Here is an 8,519-nt window from a genome sequence, read left to right as displayed (position 1 = left end):
ACAGCAGGAGCCTGATCGCTGCTACGTGTCACACATAGCGAGATCGCTACTGAGGTCGCTGTTGCGTCACAAAACTTGTGACTCAGCAGCGATCTCGCTAGCGATCTCGCTGTGTGTGACGGGGGCTTTAGTTCATTGCTGCAAATTTTCCACCTCTGCTCAAGCCTCTTATCTCTTAAAGAGACATTGTAATCGTCAGGCTCATTGCCTCCTAGTGAGTAAAATTCACTGTTGTCCATCTGCATTACTTTTGCCATCCCTGATAGGGCTGGCCACTCTGTCCAGTGATGGTCAGTGTATCCATACTATTATTACTATACTAAACAGGCCACCACACAGTCTCTGACACCTTTTACAACTCATTATATTTTCACCAGGTAAGGGACTCACATGAGAGCTGCTTCCGGGGGCAGAGACCCTAACAAGACCCCAAAAATGAATATGGCAATTGTAGCAGTAGTATCACTTTTTGTGACAGAGGACTCACCTGCATCGGTGGACTTGACGCAAGCTCTACAAACCCAAATCTATGCTCCTGAATTAAAAATATTATAATTTTGGTCTTTTGTAGCAAATATTCGGTGCCATGCTCTTGAAGTTGGCAAGTAAAGCAAATTTTAAGGGCAGTAAGCCCACGACCCTAATCCAGTTCTTGTGAAATAAAAAATGAAGAGCTTGTAAATCGGTCCTCATTTAAAAATAGTCTACCGTTTCGTGTATACAGCACCTACGCTGACTTATTTGCCTAATGGTTACAGATCCTGTCAGTCACGTTGTGCCCTTTCCACTGCCCCTATAGGGTAGCACTATAGAGGGTTTATTTCTAGTGTATAATCCTGGACTATCAGAGGTCTGCATAGGAGCTGTGTACACAAAACGGTAGGATCATTTAATGTCTAGCTACAAGCAAATCATTTAAACCAATTCTAGATTTCTGTTTATATATGATCATTCTTTTTCTTTATTCCTTTTTTTTTTCCCTTTGCTTCCCCCAGGTAGAAGGTTTCTGTTGACGTCTGCACTTTGTGACCTTCATTTTCTCGTCTTCCTTTTCGGTTGGATCTTTCTGGCTGGCTATGATTTCACACAATGCTCTGTGTATACCACAACCTCCTAATACGCAGTCTTCTCTATATCCCAGAGATCATATTCCTGATTCCAGGGAACCAGGAGTTAAATCCAGGGCGTTCCCATCACGCTGCAGGACTGCAATGCAGAAGAAGGGGTGACGTGCAGCATCCTACACTGTCCTGACATCATTTACCAGCCGAGCAGGGGCACACGTCACTGGCCCGGAGAAAAGGGATTTAATACTGGGGTGTAGGCACTGCACAGCGGTGACTTACTGGAAAGTAAATGACCCCCATGGAAACTCTGCTGCTTGCAGAATGCTCCATTATTACACACCTGTTCTGTAATTTGGTGCCTACATGGCAGCTGGTAGCCCGCTATATAACGCCCCTGTCCTTACTGCACAGTTTGCAATGCTGGAATCCAGGAATAAAAGACATTAGACAGAAAAAAATTCTCTAATCTAAATAATCATCAACATATCAAGGAATTGTCTACTTTTTTTTCTCCCCTAAATGCAAATATTTGATGCTAAAATTCATTTTTTCATTAATACTTTTGCACCGTTTGATTTCTATTGTTTTTTTTTTTATTCCCCCAGAACGTTTAATTTTGATGTGGACTGAGGTCATAAATCAGCTAAGAGACGGATAAAAGAACCATAAACTCTAAAGACTGCCCGAACGAGCTCACTGATGGGTTCTCAGTTAACTCATTCTGCAGCCAGCAATAGAAAAAGTCAACGTAAAGACTACAGGAGGCAAAAGTGCAAAATTATTAATGGAATCCAAATGCAAAAATGTTTTTTTAGTCCCAAATACATGCATTTAGGAAAAATATATATATTTCTCCAATAGTGGAAAAAAATATTTTTCCATTAGTGGACACTCCCCATTTAAAGATAATATATCGGATGCTTAAAGGGGTTGTCCTAACTATGACATTGGTTGGCAGGGATCTACAGTATCTTCTATTCTATGACCCCCACTAAACACTAGAAGTATGTGTTGTCCATCATTGACCATACTTTCCATCCTGGCGACCCCTCAGAGCAACCCGAGACCTGCTGGCGGCAGAAGCAATGACTTGGTGCTCTGGTCTGTCGATCATTAGGGGTCATATCAGTCAGACCCCAACATTTGAGCATTTGCGGATTATCCGATTGATATGATAATGTAATAGGGTAGTGGCCATTCCCGACTGCTGTAGCTGAGATCACATTCACTACAATGGGAGACAGGTGTAATATTTAACACCTTTCACCCCCACTGATCAGCTGTTTGCATCTTTCAACTGGATGTGCACAGTGTGGAGCCAGAATAGCACAGCTCCATACACCATCTAGTGGCCATTCTCAGGTACTGCAGATCAGCTCCCATTACAGTGAATGTGTATGGAGCCGCAGTACCTGAGAACGGCCACTACACGGTGTATGGAGCTGTGTCTTTCTGGCTCCATTTTGTGCACATCCAGTTGAAATATGCAAACAGCTGATCACTGTGTGCATCCAGTTGCTTTGGCAACTGCGACATTGCTGATCGGAGGGGTCGCCGGGAGCCTGACCCTTGCCATTCTCATATTAATGACCTATCCTAAGGATCAGACCACTTCGTGAACACTGCCAGGACCAGGGCCGGACAGTGTCCACAATGACTACGCCGCCTTCTTTCAAACCATAGGCTCCATCAAGGGCTCTGTAGGGGTAGGTGGTACTTGCTGAAACCCCCCACAATAAATAAAGAACATAGGGCCTGATTCATATGCCGGAGATTTGACAAAATGTTCCAGCAGTCGTCTGAGAGGTGTACAAAAATCTTCAAAAAATTTAAAAAAAAAAATGTAATTTAAGAAAACAATCTAAAATCATTCGAAACCTCCCCCCCACCTTTTTCCTCCCATTAAAACAAAAAATAAAAAATAAACATATTTGGTACCGCTACATCTGTAAAATTCTGGTCTAATAAAAAATAAAATTAATCAGCCTGTTCTGTAAACGCTGTAAAGAGGAAAAAAAAATCAAAAGAACAGAATTGCCGTTTTTTTGGGGTCACCAAAATACTGGTTTTTGGGGGGTTTTGTTTTGCAAACTTCTAAAAAAAAATTCACCACATAATAAAAAAAAACATTCAAGCTCGTAATTGTACAAACCTGAAGAATTATGTTTCCCCGTTATTTCTAAAATGATCGCTGTTGGTGGAATTGCATTTTTTTCATCATTCCATCCCCCATTTTTCAGTCCATTATATGGCAAAGTGAGTGGTGTCGTTCAAAACTACAACTCGTCCCCCCAAAATCAAGTCCTTATATGTCGACAGGCATGGCTCATGGAGGAAAGAAAGGCGAAGGAGGGGGGATAAATGTAATTATCAAAGCAAAAATTGGCTCTGGAGGCCAGGGGTTAAAGAGGTATTCCCATTTCCAAGATCCTATCCTAAAATGTAGTAGGTGTAATAATAATAATAGAAAATACCTCCCATTAGAACTGTAGTATAGTTCTTCTGATTACCCCATGTGCAGGGCATTGCAGTAGCTTAGGCATCCATGGTTACGACCACTAACAACTAACTAACTGTCACTATATGAGTAGTCGCAACCATAGATACCTAAGCTACTGCAATGCCCTTTGTGTAGGGTAAGCGACATAGCGAATCAGAAGAACTATACTACATTTCTACTTGGAGATATTTGCTAATATCATTACACCCACTATTTATTGTGATAGGATCTTGGAGATGGTAATATCCCTTTAAGGTTGGTCATCAATATCAAATTGGTGGGGTTCTGACACCCGACACCCCCACAGATCATCTGTGTGCGGATGGATGTACACTGCGTACAGAGCTAAAATAGCACAGCGCCATACACTGTGCAGTGGACAGTCTCAGGTACTGCAGTCCACAGGTAAGCAGGAGCTGAGCTGCCGTCCCCGATAACACTCGCCCCATCCAAAAACAAGCCCTTTAGCCATGAGAGGTTCTCATATTGCTAGTCTCTACACCTTTCTTCCTCTCTAGGAATCTTAATCAGCAGTAAACCCATGTAACGAGCTGACTCCTCCGGACTGAACGCCCAGAGGTAAGAAGAGATGATACATTTGGAAAATCTCAAGATATCAGATAATGCAACATCATGCCCAACACCATCGTCTTAACTAATCCTACTGTTTCCCTCTAAACAAGAAGCGCCAGTATAGTCTGGTAGCCGCTTATCTCCCCCACCTTGTGGAGCGCCCGCTAGGACCATGGGATACTCGGTACCGGGTCGGCACAGTTCTAAAAGGGGAAGTCACGGCGGCAGTGACCCAGTCCGTAGCCTTGGGCGTCCAGTTAAAGGGGATGAATGGAAGTGGAAATAAAGTCTAATGTAGTAATGTTCGTGATGTCACCTGTGGTACTCGGCCAGGGATGCTTAAAGGGATCCGCTGGGGACGATGGTGATGCAGCGTAGATGGTTTCGCTCCCCACAGGTGGCGTGGAGGCCCCAGGGCTACCAGGACAGTCTACGAGAGGTTGTAGATGTTGGGGTGCAGGAAAGAATTGGAGGACACAGGGTTTGCAGTCCCTTTACCTTTTAATTGCCAGTGCAGTCCAGGGCACAGCTTACAGGTGATCTTTGAAATCTGGGCAGCCTGGAAGCGGTTCGGAATCCCCCTAGCCAGGTGGGGTTGGAAGCCTTCTTTTCTGCGCTGAATTCTGAGTTCTTGATGTCTTACCTTTCCTCAAGTCCCTCTCTCAATCTGTCTCTCAGGTGGAACACTACCCGCATGGCAGTCAGCTCGAGCCTTTTACAGGTGTCCCACTCTCGTGGTGCCCCCGGGCTCTAATCTGCTGCTGTGACTTCGGGTGTCAGTTGTGGCTAGAAGACCTGCAATCTCCTGCCCTCCGGTTTCAGCTGTGGAGCATACAGTTCCCACACAACCTCAGACCCCGGTATCCGGTTTCTTGCGCTTTATCCTGGGAGTGAGCTCAATCGCAGCTCCAATCACCAGTTTTTCTCTCCTAACGTACCTCCTCTCCCTTCACTGTCTCACACAGACTGACCTCTAACTCCTCCTCCAGACCAGAACTTATAGGGAAGCTACCCTGAAACTGGGTCTAGAGCTCCCCCTTCTGGCTTGGAGTCAGGAAAGTGTTGTATGCTACTGTTACCTGTTAAGGGGATCCCTTCTTACTTCCAGGCATGGCATCACCTTCCCCGGGAGGCAGGAAATACCACTGTGACAACCGGATTCCTGGGGTGTTACACTTGCCAAATAGCAGTTACTTTTAAAGAGGACGGAGGACCTGTCATCACAAATTTGGAACCTAAAGTAAAGAAGACATGGCTGTAATGGCGCTGTACTAAACATTAAAATGAGACCTTTATTTTTCAGTGATCTACATCCTCTGGCGGAAATCTCGTGCCAGCGCCATCGCTGCCTTGGGCTGCGCATGCGCAGATTGAGGTCTCGGTTCAACTATATAATTTTTTTTTTTTTTTAACAGGGGAAAGCGCGAACGCAGTCCCCCACTACCACAAATTATGCAGTCGAGTTTCCCGCATTTGGGGAAATCGCAGGGGTCAGCACACCCGGAGTGCAATGGATGAGCCTCACCCTGGGAGAACCACCTTAGTGATCATGGTATCTCCCCTGCCAGGTAAGTATTAACAGTGGTTGCGCATGCACCACACACGGCAATGACTGCACTGAGGTGAGTTATCAACCAGAGATGGCAGGTCACTGAAAAAAGAAGCGACCTATCATTCAGAGATCGGAGGCAGGTGGATGGACAAAACTGATCCTAGGCCTAGTCCGCAGTAGAAGACCATAAACAAGACTGATCCTAAGCCTAGTCCGCAGTAGAAGACCATAAACAAGACTGATCCTAGGCCTAGTCCGTAGTAGAAGACCATAAACAAGACTGATCCTAGGCCTAGTCCGCAGAAGACCAAAAACAAGACTGATCCTAAGCCTAGTCCGCAGTAGAAGACCATAAACAAGACTGATCCTAGGCCTAGTCCGTAGTAGAAGACCATAAACAAGACTGATCCTAGGCCTAGTCCGCAGAAGACCAAAAACAAGACTGATCCTAGGCCTAGTCCGCAGAAGAAGACCAAAAGCAAGACAAATGCACAGCGAGCAGAGGACTAGGCAGGAAACTCAGAAGAGGTCGGCCTACGATAGGTGAATATAATCTTTTTTTGTTGTAACTTCTTTCTCATCCTTTGAGGATCATGCTTTGGGCTTTGCAGAGACTCCATAAGATATAATAAATGTACTTTGGGGGCAGATTCAATGTAGACAGAATTTTATTCAGACCGAATCGAATCTGCCCGCTGATTTTGAGTGAATCTGCCAAAAATTTTGGGAAATTTGCTCATCTCTATTATATGCAACATAGACTATAAATATATGATCATTGCGCATCTCACTGATGAGACCCCCTCAACAATCCGGAAAATGGGGGTCTCAAAAGTCCCCGATGTCAATGGAGCAGTAATGAACATGTGCACCCACCCCTCCTATAGACAGTGATTGGACCGGTGGGTAAGTGTTCAATGCTGCTCCATATTACCTGCCAACTGTCCTGAATTTGACAGGACTGTCCCAAACTTTCAGACACAATCCTGGCAAATTAGGGACATACTAGGCCCAAAGTGGGTGGGTTTTATGTAAACCTTATCCAAAGTGGGCATACGTTGGTGCTCGGAGGACACTACAATGAGGGTCAGGGATGTTCCTTGGCAAAACTTAAAGGGGTTGTACAACTTGTTCTCAGTTACTATATTCCCCCATGTAAAGTAGAAACATCCTGAACTCACCTCTGGTGTTGGCATCAGGGTTTGCGTGACATAATGTCACGAGAGCCCTGCAACCCATCGTCTGTTGCTAGTGGGCCGCTTCGCTCTCACTTCCTTCAGATGTAGTTGATACCTGGCGAAAAATACTCCCCTCTTCCAGATGTCTGAAGTGAGAGAGAAGCTGCCCAATAGCGGCCACCGATTGGCTGCAGGGCTCACATGACATAACAATGTCACATGAGCTCCGGGAGCTCTGGTGCTGGCATCACTGGGATGTCGCCGGCACTGGAGGCGAGAACAGGGTATTTTTATTTTGTTTGGGAACTAGCTGAAGAGCCCGGCGTTGCCTGGGCATAGTAAATATCTGTGGTTAGTTATAGCACCTCACTTCTCTTATTTTCCCATCACGCCTCTCATTTTCCCAATCACATCTTTCATTTTCCCCCTCACATCTCTCATTTTCTCCCTCACACCTCTCATTTTCTCCCTCACTCCTCTCATTCCCCCCTAAGACTTGTCATTTCAACCTCACATCTGTCATTTTCTGATCACTCCACTATTTTTCCTCACTCCTCTCATTTTGCACTCACACCTTTTCATTTTCACCTCACACCTCTCATTTTCACCTCATCACCTCAGTATATACATGTTTGTCATCTCCCTTATATATAGTATACATCTGTATGTCATCTCCTGTATATAGTATATACCTGTATGTCATCTCCCCTGTATATAGTATATACCTGCTGTGTGTCATCTCCCCTATATATAGTATATACCTGAATGTCATCTCCTTCTATATATAGTATATACCTGTATGTCATCTCCTCCTGTATATAGTATATACCTGTGTGTCATCTCCCCTGTATATAGTATATATCTGAGTGTCATCTCCTCCTGCATATAGTATATACCTGCATGTCATCTTCTATATATAGCATATACCTGTATGTCATCTCCTCCTGTATATAGTATATACCTGTGTGTCATCTCCCCTGTATATAGTATATATCTGAGTGTCATCTCCTCCTGCATATAGTATATACCTGCATGTCATCTTCTATATATAGCATATACCTGTATGTCATCTCCTCCTGTATATAGTATATACCTGTATGTCATCTCCTCCTGTATATATATGTACCTATATGTCATCTCCTCCTCTATATAGTATATACCTGTGTGTCATCTCTCCTGTATATAGTATATATCTGTGTGTCATCTCCCCTGTATATAGTATATACCTGTGTGTCATCTCCTCCTGTATTAGACCTCGTTCACACGTTATTTGCTCAGTATTTTTACCTCAGTATTTGTAAGCTAAATTGGCAGCCTGATAAATCCCCAGCCAACAGGAAGCCCTCCCCCCTGGCAGTATATATTAGCTCACACATACACATAATAGACAGGTCATGTGACTGACAGCTGCCGTATTTCCTATATGGTGCAATTGTTGTAGTTTGTCTGCTTATTAATCAGATTTTTATTTTTGAAGGATAATACCAGACTTGTGTGTGTTTTAGGGCGAGTTTCGTTTGTCAAGTTGTGTGTGTTGAGTTGCGTGTGGCGACATGCATGTAGCGACTTTTGTGAGATGAGTTTTGTGTGATAACATGCGTGTAGCAACTTTTTGTGTGTCGAGTTGCATGTGACAGGTTAGTGTAGCA

General features: G+C 44.2%; 1 non-coding gene across 1 annotated transcript; it reads right to left on the bottom strand.

The window, feature by feature from the left end:
* Positions 1 to 5,552: 5,552 nt before the first annotated feature.
* On the bottom strand, positions 5,553 to 5,716 carry LOC138678036 (U1 spliceosomal RNA). The gene has a single exon (XR_011321417.1). It is a non-coding gene; the product is annotated as a U1 spliceosomal RNA (small nuclear RNA).
* Between the last annotated feature and the right edge of the window lie 2,803 nt (positions 5,717 to 8,519).

The sequence above is a fragment of the Ranitomeya imitator genome, chromosome 4 (assembly GCF_032444005.1).
Source record: "Ranitomeya imitator isolate aRanImi1 chromosome 4, aRanImi1.pri, whole genome shotgun sequence".
Lineage (NCBI taxonomy): Eukaryota > Metazoa > Chordata > Amphibia > Anura > Dendrobatidae > Ranitomeya > Ranitomeya imitator.
The sequence above is the reverse complement of the archived record's forward strand: the minus strand, read 5'-3'. Positions and strand labels throughout refer to the sequence as shown.